Source organism: Nipponia nippon, unplaced genomic scaffold (assembly GCF_047370975.1).
Source record: "Nipponia nippon isolate SJK-2023a ecotype South Korea unplaced genomic scaffold, ASM4737097v1 scaffold_1, whole genome shotgun sequence".
Lineage (NCBI taxonomy): Eukaryota > Metazoa > Chordata > Aves > Pelecaniformes > Threskiornithidae > Nipponia > Nipponia nippon.
This window is the reverse complement of record NW_028262290.1, coordinates 71,573,886-71,596,788: the sequence shown is the minus strand read 5'-3', so window position 1 is coordinate 71,596,788 and position 22,903 is coordinate 71,573,886. Positions and strand designations below refer to the sequence as shown.

The 22,903-nt window shown below is 37.5% G+C and overlaps 1 protein-coding gene across 12 annotated transcripts in view; it reads right to left on the bottom strand.

Moving 5' to 3' along the window:
• The window catches only part of MOCOS (molybdenum cofactor sulfurase), a 228,903-nt gene that overhangs the window by 55,317 nt on the left and 150,683 nt on the right, over positions 1–22,903 (bottom strand). The window lies entirely within an intron of this gene.

The window sequence follows — 22,903 nt, the reverse complement described above, 5'->3', positions numbered from 1 at the left end:
TTCAGAGATTTCCTGACAGATGGAGACCTCTTCTACATCTGCTTTCTGAAAGGAGGTTGTGTCTCTGTTATATGTCCCTATTGAAATGGCTTCTCATTCTTGTGCTCAGAGGATATGCCATAGGATGATATACCATGGGCACCTATGGCTTTGGGGATATTTTGATTCTCTGCAGGAAGCTAAAACATAAGTGTCAGATACAAAACCAGCCATTTCATTCAAAGGAGAACATATGTAATCTGAAACGAAGAAGCAGGTTGTGATATTCACTGGGATAAACTGCTGACAGGAGACAAGTAACTGGGTATGACAATAAATATGGCAAGAGAAAAGGAATAACCCTAACCCTAATCAAACTAATTTATCACGTGGAACAAGAAAAGTACAAGTAACCTTCAAAGTAGAAACTGAAAACCTATAAATTTGCATCTTTATGGAAGACAATTAGAAGATAACAATATGATCTCAAAGTATTGTAAGAAACACAGGGAGAGACCTGAAGACTAACAACATGTTTAAACCCAATCAAATCTCCACTGGAGACAGCTGGAATTTTGGCTGAAAATCCAAAGTAGTTTCTATTACGCATACTATGTGTTGCACTATGGTGGGTCTACATCATGTGGAAAAAAAAAGGAAAGAATAATTTCCTCAAAAGCCTCTTGAAGTAGAGCAGTATTTTTCTGCCTGGGTTTTAGACCTAGAGTATTTTCTGTAATGTTGAGTATCTTATTTGAGGTACATAAGCATTTCTGTAACTACAAAGATGTCTGACATTTGCTTTCTTTTTTTTTAAATTGTGTAACTATGAATCTCACACTTCTGTGCATACCATTTTTATATCTGAGTATCTGGAATCTTCTACAGTCTGATATAACCACCCTTGGGACAGAAATCTTGTAATCTCCTTGTCGACTTTTGTGCCTTTACTCATAAAAAGACTGTGATATTTATGAATGTATGTAAAGGAAAAAAAGACAGTGTCTTTCTCCTGATATACAGAAGAATTACAGCAACTTCTGTTATTTCACTTTGCTTCAAGTTTCCATATTATGTGCTATCTCCTTTAGATAAGCTAGGAGAGCAGACAGTAAAAGCATAGAAACAGATTAGATATAAGGTGGAAGTACATTTTTTGGTGCTAAAGAATAATAAAGAGGAATAAGATATTTAATAAGATACTAGCACACAAAGCACTTTCAAGGAATATTGCCAGAAGCTAATCAGTACAATTTCTAGATGTTAGCCACAGTAAACTTGGCAAGCATCTCTAGAACATTTTGGTCTGAAAGACGATTTGTATTTTCAGAGTCTTTGAGAATAAAAGATTGCCTAGTCAGAGACGTCCTAGTCATTGTTTCGTAGAAGTTAAGAGCCTTGAACCAGTAAAAAAAAGAAAAAGTTATTTCTCAGCATTTGCCAGAAAGTAGCTGTCTTAAGAGAAGTGACTGCCTTGTCAGCTTCTGAGATGTCTGTAATGTCCTGATTCAGAGCTTTTCCAAATTGGCAGGAATCGTTTAATGGAAGATTAAACTACTGTCCTTGTGTCTTGTTGAAGAAATCTCTGATTCAGAAATTTCAGTCTCTCATTCACAGCAATCATCCTGCTATCATTTCTATATTGTCTTCAGCCATTCTTTTTTAAAGTTGCTTAATCACATTTCCTTGTTCATTAGTGAGAAGCTGATGAGCCTCTTAATTATTTATTCTGACAAATCCAAATGCAATAGCCTGCAGTTGCTTTGCTGCCCCGTGACTGGAGAGTGGAAGCAGTGTTGCCAGGGTCCCCTATTTTTAAGTAGCAGAATAGGTTGTGATTAGGTCTGATGTCACAGAAAACCCTGGGAAACAAATGCTGGCAATCTGAAGTTTGCTCTGACAGAAAAAGTGGTATATTCAGAAAGTAGTTGTGATTTATTTTTATTTTGCTAAGCAAAATGATCTGTACTGTATCCTGCATAAATCCAGTGCTTACCTTATCTCCCTCTCCCTACTAAGGAAAAGAATATGAGGAAGAGAAAATAAAAACCAGAACAAATCTTTGGTCTCTAACATGATCTAAGGACTTGTATTATTGCATCTAGTCTCGTATTTGGGGTGACAAAAATAAAACCCATTACTTGACTGAGCCTGTCTAAGGTAAATAAGAAGCTAATCTTCTATATTATGGTTGAATTGGTATTTATTACCTTATTGCATTCCTGTATTTTATCTTCTCTCTATACAGAACTCTGGTTTTATGCCCAGTTCCTTAACTCTGAATACTTGGAGACTCTTCCCTAGCTGCCTGTTTGGGCTTAAAAGAAGTAGCATACCTTAAGCCGTTTGGAAGACTTACAGCTTGGAAAAATCATCAGTACTTCATCTTGAGAAGGCGCTGGGAAGGACTCAAGTGCCCTGACTCCCTCTGACTTTATGGATTTTATTCCTTATCACTGCATTTTTTCATTAAGGTGAATTGCATTTAGTTGTTCCTAAAAATTATTTTAAAATTAAGAACAATTTATGCGCTTTGTAATTTGTATCAGAATTAATCTGATGTAGTCTAAATTACACCAGTTGAAGTCTATCTAATACCATTCACTGTATTTATGTGTGTAGGAACACATTCAGCACAAATGATGATCTCATTAATGACTTACTTCTTCCTATGGTAGAAATGTAAGTACTTCCCTGTCAAAAGGGAAACTCCAGCATTTCTGTGGATTAATACGCCCCTTATTACTTTGTCCCCATGTGTGTGTTTTGCCTTTATATTAAGCCAGAAATGATCATTTAATTAATTCTTCTTCTTAATAGCACCTCATTTTTCACACTATTTGTTGCCACAATGAATGCCATATATTTTTGAAGTGGCGAATTTATTGAGCAGAAGAGATTGACAAAGAAAGCTTGTACTTTTGTGTACAAACCTCCTTGGCAAAGTACTCTAGTAAACCTGTGGAGATACTGTTAAACTTATATTGCTGATATATGTTTGTACACTACATGCTGACAGATTAGCATGATCTCAGACCTACCATCCTACCTTACACTTCCATTTGGGTACTGTTATGGAACCTGATACTGTTCCAGTACGGAAAATTCAGAGTGCCAGTGCACTGGATAACCCACGGATAAATTTACAATGTCAGCTCTTCCATAAGAATGGCATGTATGCATATGCCTATCCATAGAGACTGTGGGACAGTTCAGTCATCTGGAGGAGAAGGGGAAATTATCTCACATTTACAAAAGGGTTCAAACTATGTGCATTCAAACTGTGCACAATTGTCACCATGGTACTGTAAATCCACTGCTTGGCTTGCCTGGCGATAACTTCTTGTATTTGCATTACCTCTGTCTTATTATCTGCTTGCTATATGCAAAATACAGTAAGATTTTATTTTTCCAGTGGAATTTTATCTAATCAGAGAAATATGAGATACACAGATGTGCAATAAGTATTCAGTATAGAATGCTTTTGAGTCAGTATAGACCTGGTTTTGCATTACATAAATGGCAAACATGTCATGGCATACAATTTCCTCTCTGGAACAACCAAGATTTCGGTAGTTCAAATGTTAGTTCTTCCTGAAAGAACTGTAGACAGATAGGCATATGTCAACATCTATAAAAGATTTTGAATAAAGAGATTAAGATAAAGCAGAGACTGAAACTAAGCCTCTAGAATGAAAGCTCTGGTGCTTAAGATTTTCAGGCTGTACTCAGAAACCTTTGTGATCTGCATTCAAATACAGTTCTTATCTCTCTTATTATGAGAAATTAAATACTGGAGATAAGGAAAAAGAGAGCCATAAATCAAATATACAGTTATTTTTCTAACTTGCTGTGAAAAAAAACACAGAAATTGAGGTTTACCCGAACAAATTCTCTGTTACTCCAGTAAATCCAAACTCACATATATCTTTGGATAAGAAAAAGACCAATGTGATTCATTATTTTTCAGCATTACCTAACAGACAGCAACGAGGCAGAGAAATGATGAGCTCAAATCTCAGCAAACCAATCAGCAAGGAGTGAAACCAAGATGCAGCCACCTTCTAATAAATCCCAAACAAGACAGATCACCATGTGGGACCTGTGAGTCAATGTGCTAATGAAGCCATGGAACCTGTAATTCCTGTCAAACATTTGCAGTCCTTCCTTCACTTCCTCTAAGAAGCGTACATGAAGATTCATTTCTGGGATTTTTTTGGTGTTCTTTTATGTGTAGAACTGAATGTCTCTGACTGAAGTCTGTCACCTACTTAGTCTTATTCTCCCAAAGAACATCTCTTGAGGATGAACTTGGTAATGGTAGCTTCATATATCTCCTTTGCAAATTTGAGTGCTTTGGCTTAAAACCACATAAAACAATGTATTCTAACCACTGCTATTTTTTAGCAATCCTGCTTCAAACAAAACACTGCAAACACAAAACCGAAATATTCATATGATGATCCAACCCCCTGCCCCCAAAGTGCAACCCTGAAATATTATAAGTACAATACTAGAAGAGCAAATAATGAGAAGAAAATATAATCAACTTAGTAAGAAACCTTTATCACTCATCTTCCTGTAGGTCTCCTACATTCTTCAAATATACACATTCCTGGTGGTTTTTTTCCCCTAAATTATAAGGACAGCTGTCCTAAGTCAAACCAAATCTCACTACTGCCTGTCTCCCAGAGTGAGGAGTAGCAGATGCCTAGAGGAATAAATATATGAAAACAAAAAAGTAATTTCTAAGCAGCCACAATTGATAGCTTAAAGATTAAATAAACAGAATATAAATCAAAAATACATGAAAATGAGCTTTCAGGATTGCTAACAGCAACTAAACATTATTTTTAAAACCAGAACTACGGGTCTAAGAGCCCCTTATGGAACTTAAGCATTAAAATGAATACATTAACACTTCTTTGGAGTCAACAGAAAGGAGCTCTTCTAATGTAATATCATTCCAATATTGGTCATAACTGTTAGCAAATCTAGTTCATTAAAACTCAACATAAACCACTGTAACTGGCTTATCAGCAAATTCATAAAACCATCCATCATCCACACTCACAGAAAATGCAGAAGGCATGGACAGATTGAAAACCCCTTATTCACACTGACTCACATGAACAGTCCAATCGACTTGATCTATAAAACACATGTAATAACAATTGATTTGGGGAACACAAAGTAGGGTGGACCATGACCTTATCGGCAACTGAGGTGACTGCATTTGTGAGCAAGAAGGGAAAAATCTATGTCCCCAGATGTCATTTGTACTTCCAAAAAAATAATAGCTTGCCATGCATAGATTAGAGCAGGCTTCTTTCTGAAGTTAAGATGTAACAAACAGAATTACATAAAAAGGAAATTTCAGTTATGAAACTATGTTTTTTGTTGAAAAGTACATAGTTTTGTTTGAAAGTACATAATTAAGTTGCAAGAGTCCCTCTCACAATATCAATGTCCAGGTTGAAACTTTAGATGGACTCTTGCAACTTATTTCTGTACTTTCTGTGTGTCCAAAATGGAGAGCCGTGTTACATTCTCAACACTACTAAATCCATGCAAAATTCAATGAGTAATAGGGGGACCTTTTACTCACTCAACACTAATTCTTTGCATAATAGCTTCAATCCTTTTATTCTCCTCCTTCTCCCACACCATCTCAATAGTTTAAGACTGTGAGAAGCAACTGCTTTATCCTCTATTCAGAATGTTATACCAAACCCAAACATGAAACACATATTCAGTGTTTATCTTAATGAACAGAAGGCTCTTTGATGCCCCATCTCCCACTTCTTTAGAGGAGCTAATTCAAGCTCTGTTTTCACACAGTGAGGGAAGTTAGAAGTCTTTGTTCTGAATAAAACGAGCAGCACATTCTGAAAGAAGCAGCTCCTGTATTTTCAAACATCGTAATGAGGAATACTTTGCCTTTTTTTTTTTAAAATTTCTTGGGAGTAGTATAAGAGAGGGGAATTTGTACATGCCAGCTGGCTGACTCACTTTTAGTATAACTATTTTAATTACAGATACAATTCAGTTTCAGTTAACTGCTTGTTAGACTCAAAACTATCTAATAATTCAAATAAGCTCCAGGTAAGATACATTTAATTTACTATTTGCTATTTTTATGAGATTTCTTTTTTGAGCTGGGGGAGGAGGTGTGTGTGTCTGTCTGTCTGTCCATCCTATTTTTTCTTCCATGAGCCCAAGCCATACTCTCAACAGAGGAAATAATTTCAGGATGACTTTTCAAACCATAAAACCAGCAACATAAAAGACAAATGGGAAGGCTTTCATAAAAAGGCAAAGTGTTTTGCACACCTCATGGAAGCAGCATTCAAACCGCATCTCCAGAGTGCTGGATGACATGAGCCCACAGAGGTTTTTGCAGGAACAACAGAATCATCCCTGAAAGTACGTATTTATGAGATACTCACATTTTACCTCTAAAGGCTTTATCTCCCAAGGTTTTTCTCAGTCCAGCAGAACGACTTCTGCTTATGATTCTGTCATCTTAAGGACTAAATGCAAGAGAAGCTTGTACTATAACAGCACATGAATTCTCCTGGTAGCTGTTAGAAACCTGAATGTAACATACAGGCCTGTTTTCTGCTTTATTATAAAAGTGGCCCTGTCCTTTGTTTAATGGAGCCTGCTATGCACAATTCCTTGAAGCCAGCATGTGAAAGCTTTACTACTGCTTGTTTCCCAGTATTTTCAACTCTCAACAGCTAGACTGCTAGTACGAGGCAGAGCATAAAACTCTTTCTTTGTCTCAAAGCTACAGTCATGGGGATTTAGAAAATGTCAGATGGGGCAGTAAGTCTTATCAAGTCAGTGAGACTAATTCAGCACTGACTTTGCATGAACACTTATTTATTTATTTACTTACTTACTTGAGTCAGCAACGACTTTCTAATCACTTTAACATAGTAGGAGGAAAACCTTTCTCATCTTCTGCTCAGCCAGAGACTGATACTTTCATCAGGTCTGCAGTTAAGTGCAATTCTTCCCTCAAATAACTTTTCTATAAGACCCAGTCACCAGTACTACTTGATGGTCTCATGACTTTCTAATGGCTCTGCAGTTTTGTGGGTTGTTTGTTTTTGTTTTTGCCTGAGGGGGGCTGCAGACCAATGGAGACAAACAACTTGCACCAAAAGTAAGCTGAATATAAAGATAAATCCAAATGTGTTTTTATAGGAGGCAATCTCTCCCTCAGCATCGAAAGAACCCTTTAAAATATTCTGAAAACCCAGACAGCTTCTTTCTTTTTCTTCCTAAGATGACAGATCCCAATCTAAAGCCTTGCTAGGATATAAATCAGTTCTGTTTCAAAGCTCACCACGCCTGCATTAGGTGAAGAAGAATGGGTAATTGTGTGCTCAGACCTTGCACTTCAGTACCCATTGGTTTGACTCTACCTTCAAAGCCTGTAAGTTTTACATTAGCAATCCGTTTAACATAACATTATTGGAATCTCTTTGTCAGTGAAACACTTTGGTGCCCAAGGCAGCATAACGATTTGCATTCCAGGTTTTCCCTCCCTGATAATATTGGTTGAACACCTTCCATCTTTTTCTGACAGTCTCTGAACCAGGCCTGTGGCTGCCAGTGTATGAAGTAGTAGGGATGCTCTGTGTCTGCTCTTGTGCAGCCTTTGTATCCCACTCTTTCTAAGGCTCCACAGAACTTGCCCATCACAGCAATACAGGACATACCACAAGTGCATTTAATTAAACCAAGAAATACGATACAGAAAAAGAAAAGTTTCCAGACAACAAATTCTAAGGCATGATGTTGACTATTGATGGAAGAAGATAAAAATACACTCAGTTTTGCCATTCTGTATCTGTAGCATTCAGGAATATTGAAAGTTGGTAAAATAAGCTCTAGCCGTTATTATTAACAGAACAATATTTTCCTTAGTGAAATTTTTGATTTATTGATATTCATAATTTTCTGATAGCCTGAAAGGATGCTTTGCTGTTGTTTTGCCTTCTCAGAGTAGGTCTCTGCTGGGTAATGTTATTACAATAATAGCTATTGTGGAGGGAACAAACAGTGTCATTCATGAAACAGAGGTAATAAAGCAGCTAGAATGAATTCTAAAAACTGCTTTGAAATTTCCTTGATTTGATGCCTTAATCATAAGGAAACATGCAGTCAATATTGAAAAGCGCTCAGGATTCTTGGACCTCACCCTAAACTGAATTATACCTGGACTTGTCCCAACCTTTTTAAATAGGCAAATGTTGTTTTAATAAATATCTACATTAACACCAGAAGAGAAACCCTTAGCTAAACATTTTGGGAACCCCTGTATTCTTTAATTTTTTACTGCCATTTTTATCTACCCTCCCCCAACGTCACATTAACTCTGCACAAGCATTAACTCTACACAAGCATTAACTCTGCTTTACATCGCTCACTGCTCTTGTGAGGACCGAAGGGTGACCTGCTGACAAACTTTCCCGCATGTGGCCATCTTTTCTGCCTGGATGTGGCAGGCTCAGATCTCTTGAAGGTCATTGGCGAGGTTTGTGAGACAGTGAGATGTGTGAACACACATAACATTTCACAGATAGTGAAAGGGGAAACTGAGAGTAAAAATGGCTACTTTGCCACAATGCTGCACACTCTCAACACATGGGTTTGAGCAATGATGTGACAGTCCCAGTCTCACTCCTCATGAGTTTGTTCAATCAAAGTGAGATGCTAGTACTTCTTCAAGTACAGCCATTGCTGTGGCACACTCAGCAATAACCTCTGTAAGACAGCACAAGTGTTTTTATAAGCAGAATGTCCTGCAGTGTTGGCTGGCATAAATTAACTTTTGGCAGGTTGTCATTATATTGCTCATTCCTATGAGCTTCTGAAATCCACTGCACCTAAAATATTGTGTGCTCTCTAAGTCACGGAGGTGATAAGTAATAAGATAGTGTGGTGTATAAAGACTGAACATGTGTAATTGTGTAAGCACAGGACAGGTATTTTAATAAATTGCAAGTTCAGCGTGAAGAGCTACTAAAAAGAAGACTGGTAGAGAAACCTAAGGTAGAAAATACGAATATTATAAAGTAATTTATTCTAGTTTTTGCTTCCTTCTAAAGACTCTAGGTAGTGTTCTTCAGAAAGAATTAACCACTCTTGGTCTTACATCAGCTTCAATAAGCTATAACACCATAAATCAGTCAGAATCTGTGCTTCCGATTCTGTTCAGAAGAGCTGAAGTATTTCAAGACATGAGCAATTCTTATATGTACCACTTGCTGTCTCATGCTGTAAATCAAGATCTATGGTAAACTAGAGAATTGCCTCTGAAGACAGAATTAGAGAAGGTTAAAAGAAAACACTGATCCGAGCAAGGCATCAGTGAAGGATGAATGCTACCAACTCAGAGGGAGAGGGAAGAGATGAGAGGCAGCATGCACTTGGGAGGCCCTGGCCCACAGCAACCCGTTACACATGAGCTCTGCAGAAGTGAGGGAAAAAGAGTAGGGGCTGATGCTGTTAACTTTGCAGTTAAGGTGTAAACACAAAGATTAAAAATGGCTTAAAAAACCCACTTTCCCCATCGTTTCCATTTCAGATATTTTTAACAATAGCAAGGCTTTATAGAAAGGAAGGTCCAGTTTAAGGCACTGTTCACAAACTTCCCCTTTCAGGTGAGGAAGAGAAGGCAAGATGGCAGAGGTTCCCTTCCCACCAAGTAGGGATGAAGCTACTACACTCATGAGGGGCGTGGGGGCCCAGATTCACTTATCTCTTCCCTTGAGGGGCTTCAGACTCTAGTTTGTTACCAGACATAACAATAGAACAATACATTTTACTTCCCTAGTTTCTTTGGAGCTCAATTTTTTGGAATGCTTTTTCTTACATCCTGATACAATATTATTAAAGTGGTAATATTGGTTACTGCTATTCAGACTGTTCTATGACATCCATATTTTAAGATGTTAAAGAACACTACCGGGGCTAATGAAGGGAAAAATCAGAAATACAGCTCTTTTCGTGTTTTCTGGTTATTTAGTATTACCTGCCATACACGTCTTTCTTTCTTTGATGTAGCATATTTGCCAAAGACATCTAGAATGCAGAAACAGGCCCCTTTTATTATTTGATAAATGGAAATATTCAGAATATATTGGGGACTTTACCAAGGAACAAAGAAATTTAAGGAAATACATACACAGATAATTCTTGTTACTTTCTTTTTCATTCTTGCCCCGCGAATGAAAAATGCAGTCTTGCTACTATAAATGAAAAGTATGACCATGAAAAGAGCTTCATATTTAAAGCATCATGAAATAAAAATCTTTCTTTAGAAATGAATCACAGTATATACGGCTACTATGCCTAACAGACACTGAATGTTATTACTGTCGGCAAAGAAAGTTGACACAAGCTTAGCTGCATGAGCTTTGACTACACAGAGATTTTGCACGAGAGATATGCAAATTCCATAATATGAAACAAAGAATCTGTTCTATTACCTTAGCCTTGAATTACAAAAACATGTTGTTGAAATACGTTCATCTAATATTATTTCTTTTTTTCCACCATCACCATGAAAGATGCTTAACTTAGTATCTGAGACAATTTGAATGGCTTCAATGAAACACAATGAGACCCCTTCTTAGATAACCTTGTCTTGGCTTAGTCTCTCTAGCTGAGCGGTTGGGAGCTCTCTTTTGCAGTTGAAATTACTCAATTGTTTTAAAGATTATTATTTAGTCTATTTTGTTTATTAGGCGACTTTATGCAACAGATACCCTCTTCTGAATTGAACTAACCAGAACGGCTATTTCAGGCTGCCCAAACTTCTAATATTTCTAGAATCAGCCTTTCTGGGCTGACCAGGCCTATGGTGGTACACCTCTAGGAGACAATCCTACAGGAACTACATTACCGTACTGTGGGACTTCGTGAGAGATAAAAGATACCTAATTCAAAACAGCAGCTAACTTCAGACCGATTAGGACTGCAGTGATTAATCAAACTGTTCAAACATTTGACTGCAAACCCAAGAGGAAAACTTTGATAATTAAGAAGTGTGAATTTAAATGCATGGCAATGCATTTAAAGGCTGCATGTATCAAACATTCATGTGGGCGCATTTCATGCGGAACTAGTATATTCATTCAATGCCATGAAACTCTTCTTTCTTCTTGCATATGGCAGGATATGGGGGAATGCAATATGTAAAGGATCAGTCCTGCTTCATTTTATGAGAACAATAACAGTCTCACAATATTTTGTGAGTTCCCACCCACAGAATCTTTTACTGGTACTCAGTGGCATTTTTCCAAGGACCTCCTCAATAATTTTTAAGGGTCCAAGAATATTTTCAATGTTTATTATAGCAGTTTGAACTTACTGAACAGTTTTCAACAGGGAAACTTTACTAAATCAGTGAGACCAATAGGCAACTGCTAGCCCGTCAACTTGGCGTGTCATTCTGTTTTAGGGTGTCCTAAAGAGATCAGATGAAGCGCGGATCAGATGAAGCGTTTATCAGATAAAGTTAGCCTGGATGGTGACATGGCATCTCCACACCCTGTTCCCTTTCATTTTAATTCCCATTACGACTCTCACCAAAGAGCTTTCTCAAATGAGAAGGCATCAATACAACTATGAAGAGAGATCAGAAAGATGCAGTATAAGCTGGCATTTTGTGCCCATGGCAGGCAGTCAGCTTGAACTCCCCAGGAGAGACAGAGCACAAATGACAGCTACATAGCAAGTCCTTTTTCAGCAAGCTGCTGAAACTTCAGTGGGCTGGAACTGGTCTGGGAGTTATTTTACAATGGTCAGCAATTTCGTTTTTTCTTGTCTTCTTACCTAAAGACCATGCTCTCCAGAGTATGAGGAGGCTTAGCATGTGACATACCTCTTGCTCTCTATTCTTTCTAACAGTATTGTGTTCTATCCTTTTTTTTTTAATACTTCCTAGCTATTCTAACATCACAACGTCCACATAGTGTGAGAAGTGATAGAAAACCTACACTTTGCTCTCAGGAGAGACTCTGTAGTGTCCCAGAGAGTTCTACTCTCCACATGCCAACTTGAGATGGATGTTTCACAGGAATAAGACACACCTCATAAAGCTGGAGAACAAATAGATAAATAAATAGATAAGTAAATAAATGTTGACTCAATCACTTCTTTCCTTCTATGTCTCTGAACATTCAGGAAATAAATTGATTAATATCCTCAAGTTATGATGAATACCATGGTTTTTCTAGGATCAGTAGAAGTGGCAAAGTTGGAACACTTCACCTGTCTTGAACACAGAACAGTAAAGGAAAAAGGAAGGTATTATAAATTGAAGGGTCAGAAACATTATAATTTTATGGGCCTGCCCGGTCTTGGCTTACCCATAAGGTCAAACCAATCAACAGATAAAAAAAAAAAAAAGTTTTCTTTTTGAGGTCTTGACAATGCAAGTCTTGTCAAACATACTCATTAGAATGCTTCCCTTTTTTCTTTCTGTATCGGAATGATGCTGCCAAGTTCAGTATGCGATGTATTATAAAAGCCTAGATCCTTCTCTATCAGTGCAGATAACAAGATGTGTTTGTAACAAGACAGCATGTTGATTGTTTCTGACTAAAAGTTGAACCTTGAAGGCTCACTTTGTTCAACAGCCAGAGACAGCAACTGCAGCCTTCATTTTCTGCTTCAACCTACCAAACTTTGACTCAACTCATACCACACTTTCTTGTAACATACGATGAGCTCTATCATGAAGGATTAATTTGTTTCCCACATCTTATCCAGCTCTTTCTCTTCCCTCATTGTCACAACTCTTTATGGATTGTATTCACCAAACTTGAGTATGTGTGATATGTTTATAATTTTATCTGAAGATACTCTGTAAGACAGAAGTTAAACACATCACTATACTGCTCTGCTCTTTTTGCTTTTTGGCTATGCTGGTATTAGTCTCCTCCACAGATTTTGTCCCTTGTCCCTATACGCAGGGAAGAAACAAAGGTGTGTGTCAGGGGCATCAGGCCTGACGTCAGCTGCTTGTAAGCCAGGTTAGTCAGCAATGTATTCAGAGCCTACAAAAGCCGACAGGATCCTCCACAGCTGTAAACCTCTCTGGCAGCAATCGGCAAGAACATCTTTCCATACCCTCCGCGCTGCTGAGACGCAGACCCACCTTTTCAAGAGGCTCTGAAATTCTGCCACACTAACTGAATGCGCCCCATTGGGTTTTAGCTCTTTATTTTTTGTATTTTGTTTTGCAGTAGAGACAGTGAGTATTTGACCTAAAGACGGAGGCCAGATCAGCCTGTTTCACACAGCTGCTTGTTGAGCGGACATTTATTTAAAACTCTTCCTGTCAGAACAGAATGATCTATTAGTACCACAAAATGGCACAACGCCCAGTGACAGATTTTGAGAATTTCTGCTTTCATGAACAGGAAGACATTTTCAAGACTAATTTATGAAACAGAGAGCAAAATATATCTTTAAAGCCTCTTAACGCAGCCATAAAAATATATTGCTTTTAAACACCTATGATCTTACTCAATTAATGGATTGGTATTGCTACTCTCAATTTATAAATTCCAATTTATAAAACCCTCAACCTCTTTTTTCTACCCTCTGTTTAACCCCTTCTTGTTCTCATGCTCCCCCTTTTATTAACCTCCAGCTTTTATAGATTATGAAAGAAAATCAGGAATGTTTTCTGGCAGTTACACAGAATTGTATTTTAAATAATGTACTCACTTTTCCCTTTAGAGCTGAGTTTCAGCTATTCAGAACTTCAAACAATCTAAGGGCATGTCCATTTTTGTAAAAGCAATGAAATCAAATACGCTAAAATTACGAAGTATGTCACTAATTACTTTCTGACAGAAATTTATCTGTTATTGTTATACAGAATTCTCACTTTTAGTTAATGGTAGTTGGAAAATGGCATTCTGCTTATGAAAAAACTACGATATTGATATTTTCTAAATATCATATTAGGAAGAAAGCCGAGGTATTCAGATCTGCCAGCTAATAAAACCCCAAAGAAATGTTTGTTTCAAAGACATTCAAATATTTCATTTCCATGCAGACAAACCTTTTGTAAATACTGAAATGTGGGATGTATTAAGTAATACATTTAGAACACAATGAAATAAATACTAAGTACTATATCTAGATGGCCTGATAGAATAATTTTAGGCTTTTTCCTGTAAAATGTTGCATCAAAATAGACAGGTTTCAATAAGACAGATGTCCCTTCAGACAATTCTTCAGTGAAAATTATAACCAGTTCTAGTTTCTTCCTCCCCCTAGTCCTTTTGTTTATTCAAAAGATTAAGCAAATCAAAGGGGGGGGAAATTGATTTATTATTATCGTTAATATTTTTTTATATTTAGAAACCATTACTTTTAGGAAAAAGAGGATTAGAATGTGAGTCTCAATTAATCCTTAGACATCTGCAATAGCATTTCTACCCTTTTTGTTTAATTTTCTATTTCAAGGAGATGTCCAGGTCATATAAAATTACTCCTTTTCTAGAAATAGCTCAAGTTTGGCTTGGTTTTTTGTAATATTTTTCTCTTTGTCTTTTTTTTGCCTTTTTTTTTTTAATAACTCTTGTGTTTATTAAGGGATCTACTCTTGTCTTTATGTCTAAGATATATTCATGCAATTTTTGGAAAGAAAAGTAGAAGCCTTAAAAGAAAACTGGAGATAAAAAGTGATTTAATGGCTGGTCTGTATACACGCACTCCCACGCAGAAATACACTAATCATGATCAATAAAGTACCATCTGTCAAAAACATGTAATGTAACTCCTAAAGAAGGCTTAATGAGTAAAAAATGAAAAAAGTTTTCTTAGTGGAATTTAGTGAAGAAAGACTCGTTTATAAATCACTTTCTGGTTTGTGGATTAAGAGGGGAGCTATCACAGTCTGGAGAGTTTTTATATTTTATCCTTAAGCTTTTCAGCAGGACAACTTTTTGTGTTGAGTTTCTCCTTCTGCCAGGCCTCCCTCCCTCTCAAGCATTTTCATGTTTTTCTCTATTGGTTCTGTTCTCTTGCTGTGTTCTTCTCCAGAACTTTCATGTATCAGCAGTGGTGAGGCTACTCGCTTTCGTTGCTAACTCACTCTATATAATGATATCCACAGAATCACCTTTTCTCTGAACCTCACAAGCAGACATTTTTTGCATGAATACAATCAAAACCAGAGATGGAGATCTCACAAATGAAGTTCAAATACACTCATGTAACTTCCAATATATTTCTTTTTGTAGCGGGGTCAGAAACTCTGAAGAGATCCCTCCTAAGTCGCTTGGTCAACACCTGTAACACAGATGTGTCAGCAAAATGTATGTATGTTCACTTTTTTCCCTGTTAAATGTTCAAAAACTTGCTTGAAGGATGGACCGTGCAGTATTATTTAGCTCATGTATTCCAAATACAATTCTATTCTATAAAACAAATAAATCAATACTGGCTTTCAAGCAGACAGATGATACAAATAACGAAAAATAGGGTTTAAAAAATCGTATGTTCAAGTTCTTTTCTATAAGCACAAGGGCAAGAAATGTATTCTTGTTAACATAATAAAATCAAGTATCATTTATGCTTACAAGAGTCTAGGCATTTGCTATTTAGGAATGATACCACACAGCATAAGACAATGAGAACAGTGGAAGAGTTAGGAATGCTAGGAATCAGTCTGTAGCTTACCGTAACTGGCTTGCCCCATACTTTTTAAAATGGCAGTTCCTCTAAATAAAGATCACAGTTGTTTTAAAAGCAAATGAAGGCCATATTCAGATCTCATTTAAAGTGGTATCAATCTAGGAGAAAGCCATCGATCAAATTTAACCTTATCCCTATTTTCTGCTGCATTTATAAAAATTTCTTAACATACATACAACTACTCTAAATCTACTCAAAATGCAGGCTATTAATTTTCTAAATTTATACAGATTTGGTTACATTCCTTTACTAGTTTTCCCTTAACTGTATTTCCTGTTTATGCATGGGCTTTATTCTTTCTACGTTGCTAAAACTGTGCATTTTCATAATGCAGAAACTTTCAAGTGGCAAGGTGATACATAGACTACTTGGAATGTTACTTTTAGATGCTTATATTGGGGAGGAATAAACAGGAATGAGAAATAATATTCCAAATCTGGAATAATTTCAGAATCTTCCAGTTGATCTTTTTGTTTACCTATATGGATCACAATGCTGCTGGGAGTGGATGGAAAGTAACATGGAACAATTCCTCTAAAAAAACAGAAAAAAAGAAAAAGAAAAGGGTTTATCAGAAAATGGAAGTACCAGTGTAGCTGTGTGAGAGACGAAATAAATACCAATGCATTACAGAACTCATAAATTTTAGTCCTCAGGGCTTGCTGTTACTTCTTGCCTTCTGCTTTCTGAATATTGATAGCTTATGTTTTAAAGCTTTTCTCTGAAACAATGAGCTAGAAAATGAAAATTTCTTTTAAAAAAGGGTGTTCTTAGTCACATGACTATAAAACAAAGCTTTAAGGAAAATGTTAATTATCTCAGGCTTGTGAAAAAAATCTGAACTGCTGAGATCACTGAACCTGCACTTATTTTGAAAGCATTCTTAAACTACAGGTCTATTACTTCATATGTATAAATGTATTCATTATCATTTCCTATCTTATGCTCTATTAATCCCATAAACTAAGCTGAAACAGAGTAGCACAAAAGTACTCCCAATAAACATACAAACACAAACAGTGTTTCAGAATACCCTCTTTTGCACCAGCTGAGGAATCAAATGTGCTTTGTCAAACACGTGGAGACTCAACAGACCAAAAGTTTCAGACATGAAAGGGAAGAGTGAAGGGACAGCCTCACAAGATGTGGCAGTTACCCACGCTTACCTACGTGCTCTGCAAACAAAAACTGTGAAACAGGCACTGCTCACAAACACACACCATTCAGGTAGGCTGTGCATCAGATACAAGGGGGTTTTTAGCTGCAAAACAGTTGTTCTTAGGTTCCTAATAACACAACTGTGAACCTGTATATTTATAACTATTCTGTAATATTAAAAAAAAAAAAAAAAACAACGAAAAAACCCAACCCAAGAACAAACCACACACACACACATAGTGGCTTCCAGCCTGCAACAGTTCACTGGCCATGCCCTCACTGGCTGTAAGCTCTTCATACACACGAAGCCCCATATGCCAGCGAGAGCCATGTGTGGCCTCCTGGGATGGGACGGGTCAGCAGCTCTGAACCGGCACAGCTCACCCAGCTACTTGGTGCCATCGTCCCACTCGCCTGCAAGGAGGCTCCTAGCACAGCGGCCAATCTGACCTGGTGCTTGTGTTGCCCTTGCTTTATTCTCCCTGTCCCTGCTGGGACAGTTCACAGGTTGAAGGTCACAACTCTGTTTTGGTCCCTACCTAACAGCATACTGTTTCTCAAACCAGAATACTTAGATGTTGCAAGCAGTTTCAAGTATGAACATAAAAACATAAAAACAGGACTGGAGGGAAGAGGGAGATTTTTAGCTCTCTTCTGCTTCAAAGTAAGAGGGAAGATGTGTGACATTGAGCAAATGCCCAAATAAATGTATTAAACCTCTGTAAATTCTTCCATGAATATTACACAATACATAACAGCAACAACATTTTTAAAACATGGCACTGAAGTAATAAAAAGTCGTATTTCTCTTAACCTATAAATCGTTATGCTTTACAAGACAGTTTCCAATTTCCACCTCCAAACAATACAGCTTTCAAGTTGAGCATATTTGAGCCGAGTCTCCTCTTAACCTCACTAAAACAACTGCAGTGAATCAAATCATAGTGAAACTTTAGGCACGTAGCTCCCACTGAATGCCGTAGGAATCGGACATGCTCAGAGACAGGCCATACTCAGCTTCTTCAGCTTGACTATGACCAACAGCTGCACTGTGTATCTTGGACAAGCATGAAATCTCAAAGAGAGAAAGGCTTCTTTTGCATGGGCTGTAATTTCCATGACTCATGGGTAAATCAGCTTCCCTATGGTTCTTCAAAGAGTGCAAGCTCTGTAGCTTCCCATTTCTTGTCTGCTCATTTGTGTGGCTACACATCTGTCAAACTATTCCTGAAATCAAAGGCATTCAATGCCTAAAACTAATATTCTTCACCATGAATAAAAATAAGAATGCAGGTTTTCACTACAAAAAAACCCTTTTTATAAGGTACTCAAAATAAGGGCTGTAAAAGTCCTTCATAAAATAAGTTAGACAGCAGTAGCTGAGTTTCTCTGCAGCCAAGTTGTACAGCTGCTGTACTCCACCACAAAAGTTCATCTTGCTCAGCTTCATTCATCGGAAACATCCCACCAGAAGAATGTGTTGATGACCAGAAAAAAGGTCCAGTTCTTTTTGAAAGCCACTAGATCTGTATGAGGTGATATGATACTTTGCATTTCTAAAAGTAGTTGGTAGCATGATTTCCTATTCAAGATGGCATTATCTCTCATACTCTGACAGTGACAAATACTGAACTTTGGTGCTTTTGCTGGATCATCGGCTGGAAACTACCATTTTTTTCCTAGTTTAAAAAGAGGTGTTCAAAAGAAATAATGTTATAAAAAGAGACAAAGGGCTGAAGATGTACGCAGTATCCCACAGACTGCATCTGAAGGAATGTTTTTCTTGTGTTAACTAGCAAACAGAGAAGCAATGATGAAAAGAGAAATTAAACATTTATGAAGAAAAGATGAATAAGCTTTTAAAAAATTATACTAAAGCTGTGCCATTTGTCAGGGTTTTGAAGGAATCCTGAGAATGAGAGCTTAGGGGCTTTGAGAATCTCGTTATACAGGTTCCCCCCCCGATTCATGGAGTAGCTTATATTTTGCAGCTAACTTTCTTCAGACAGTTTTGTCAATCCTGGACTTTGTTCTTCTGCTTAGAAAGGTTTTATTCAAAGAGTATTGCAGGTGGTCCACACTTAAGAGTAAAAGAAACCTCCCAAAACTGTGCAAAAAAGACTACCTCTGGTTCATATTTTTACCATAAATATTTTGCCAATATTTAAATTTTTTCTTTAATAAAACAGGCAATCTAGCCCAATTAACTGAGTGGTCCCAATACAAAAAATGGATTCAAATTAAAAAAAAGTTTGCAGGTACTTAAGCTGAGATAAAGTACAGTTTTACATTTCAGAGGATATTTTTTTATCTCTAGGCAGGTGACAGCTACTGCCAGGTATAAGAACTATCTTTCTTCTTCCACTCCAGCCTTCAGTCTTCTTTAACTTTTCTAAGCTTTGAAATGAAGATGTTCTTAATACCAGAGAAAGAGGCTTTGCATATGAAACGAATGATTAAACTCGCATGAGATGCATCCATTTTGGAGATGAGGGATTGCATGAAAGAAAGATACACTGTGATCTTTTCCTTCTTGTCACTTTCATATTAAAACAAACGCTGTATCATTATTGGGAAGGGTTTGTCCAAGGTCACTCAATTGTTCAGCACTTACAAGCTGGCAGCCCATCACAGGCAGAAGCAGCACATATAATCATTATTGATGCTGGCAGTCTCCACCCTCGCTAATGCTACTTGTTCTGTCAGCCAGTCCCTGGCTTGTCACAGGCGAACGTAATTATTCTTTGAGCCGTGCCTCAGATCTTCAGTTGAAGGGAGCTGTTTGATGCTAGACCACAACTAAGTACCAAATGGTGTCATGCATATTACAGAACATGCAAGTCAACAACTACTGTTTAATTAGGCTTAAATCCTCCCATCCAAGGCATGAAATGAACACCAAGCCACGTGCCGGGGATGTCTGAAGGAAAGTACCTCGCCTCCTCCCACGTGTGAAATGGCTGAAGGGCTGCCTTCTTGATGCTGTTGTAGCCCCCAAAGAGGGCTCCCTGTTGGATGACGTTGATCCCATCTTCAGGATATGAGTGAATGACTCAATTAACTCCACTTCTGCTATAACTGTGAGGCAGAACTGCACAAGCTACAGGATATCCTGGCTCTAGAGCCTCATAGAAAATTGCCTCTGCTCTGCAAATGTTAAAAACATTTTTTCCCATTTTCTTCATTATTCCTCTTTGAAATTTGTAGTTGCAACTGAAACTGCTGAAACTTAACACTATTTAAATGACAACTGGATTTATTAACATGAAACTATGTAATTGAGTTTTCAGACAAAAACTTTAAATAACTTTAAAACATGAACATTTTGGAGATGAAAAAGAATTCTGGTTAAAAGACTCATAGCGTTACACTGACTATCATTTTAACCCCATCGGTCAAAATATGTATCAATTAATATGTTCAAAAATAGGAGAAGAAAACAAGTGTTTTACAAGCTGCAAAGCCCTGAAAAAGTTTTGACCAGACTTTCAGTAACAATTATATCATTCACTACTTCCAAGTCCCTTTATGAAAAACTTCTTCTTGAGGCGGAGACGCCTTCAATAGTTCATTTGAAAATATTTAGATTCTAGTACTCGAAACTTCCAGAGATGTATGATTTAATACAATTTTTAAAATTACTGAGTGCTCTTTTAATTAATGTGTAGCTCACTGAATACGCCAAATTGGTAAATACACCTGGAATGCCACGACATTATATATAGAGAGAACAAAGTATGCATTGCTGAGATCGTTTATCTGCTAGGAACTGCTGTTCCATCAAAAAATCCCATAAAGAAAAGCCTGCTCCATGATGTTAGTAGGACACACAAAAGCCATCGACTATTAACATCTTATAGTTATGCTTCTTTTCAATAGCTTGACAATTCAAAATTAGCATTGGTTTAAAACTCTCCTTCTGGTAAGGATCAATACACAAAACATATCTCTGTAAATACTGGTTGCTGGGGAAAACATTAAAAAACAATAACAAAGATGAAAGCACTTGTTTTGTGAAGATATGTTGGGTTGCTTTTAGCAAGACACTTTTTAAAAAAGAATTTGTACAGGGGTCATGCATATTTATGTAGATACCTTCACACTTTGCAATTATGTCCATTTTATTATATACATGAGTTTTACTTAGTCTGAGCAAAGCTCACTACCCACAGACTGCTGCTTTTCCCTCCTTTATTATGATGTCCTTCACAAGTTTTTAGTTTGATGTATAAACAGGTGTATTTTCCAGAAAAAGGTTTAACAAATGAGCTCTAAAATGAAGATATTCTGCTTAAAAAATTACTGCATCAATACCACCCCCTTAAATTGCTTGAAAGTAAAAACTTCATTAAGGCCTCAATCCTGGAAATAATTTATTAAATGTCATTAATAGTTACATTCTTGTAAGAGACTCTTTATAGAAAAGCCCGATAATATCAAATCCATTGGGCTGTCTAGCAATTACTGTGAAAGTCTAGATAGTTTAACAGAGAATTTTTCCTTTTTAGAGGTTGGGGGCTTTTCTTGCTTTCATATGGGTTTCTAAACTCTCTTCTAATTGCTCGCACATGGTTAAAAATGTAATAGAAAAGCTTTTATTTTCTATTATATCCTTGATAGCTTTTTCAGGAAGGGCTAAACCTTAAATATTTAAGATTAGTTTCAATAACCATTTTTTTACTACGCCCATAAAAAGCTTACAGGCTCCATTTTCTTCCCTTGCTACCATTCCCATACGTGTAGCACAAACTGATTCTTCCCCAAATGGTATGCTGACCTCTTCAACCAGAGGAATAACCCTGATTCTGTGCTCATGGAAACCAGAGAATTTTTGTAGTGATTTAAATTAATTCTGAATCAGATACATAGTCTACATGTCTGAATGCCCATTTTTAACCAGGTTCTGATGGCCTTGTCCAGCTTTTCAGAAATGCTCCAAATCACAGTTAGGATTAGTCACTGCAAAAATTTGGTTTTAACCTGACAAGAAAAATGCAATTTCAAGTCAAACAAAACATTTCAAGGATCACCTCTTCAAGCTCAAGAATGGTCCATCCCAGCAAGCAAAGGCAGCAGGAGACTTGCATGGATGAACAAGGAGCTCCTCACTCAACTAAAACGTAAAAAGCAGAGAGGTGGAAACAGGTCCAGATGACCCAGGAGGAATACAGAGCCATGGTCTGAGCATGCAGGGATGTGATTAGGAATTTGGTGAGGGACATAATGGGTAGCAAGAGGTAATTCTACAAGCAGAAGCCCTGGTGAGGAAGGACACAGAAAAGGCTAAAGTTCTCAACACCTTCTTTGCCTCAGTCTTCACTGGTGAGCCTTGCCTTCAGGAATCCCAGGCCCTGAGACCAGAGGGAAAGCCTAGTCCAAGGAAGACTTACCATCAGTGGAGCAGGATCAAGTTAGGGAACCCTCAAAATAAACTGGGCATAAACAAGTCCATGGGCCCTGATGGGATGCACCCATAAGTGCTGAGGGAGGTGGCTGATGTCACTTTCAAGGCCAATTCTGATAATCTTTGAAAGATCATGGTGACTGGGAGAAGTGCCCAATGTCTGGAGGAAAGCAAATATCACTCCTACCTTTAAGAAGAGCAAGAAAGAGGACTCAGGGAATTACAGGCTGGTCAGCCTCACCTCATTCCCTGGGAAGGTGATAGAACAAATGAGTCTGGAAACCATTTCCACACACATGAAGGACAAGAAGGTGATCAGGAGTAGTCAGCACGGATTTACAAAGAGGAAACCATGCTTAACCAACCTCATAGCCTTCTTCAATGAGATGACTGGTTTGGTGAATGGAGGGAGAGCAGCGGATGTTGTTTATCTAGACTTTAGTAAGGTTTTTGACACTGTCTCCCATAGCATCCTCACAGACAAGCTGATGAGGTATGAGCTAGATAAGTGGATAATGAGGTGGACTGAAAACTGGCTTAACTGCCAGGCTTAGAGGATTGTGATCAATGGCACAAAGTCCAGCTGGAAGCTAGTCACTAGTGGCGTAGCCCAGGTGTTGATAC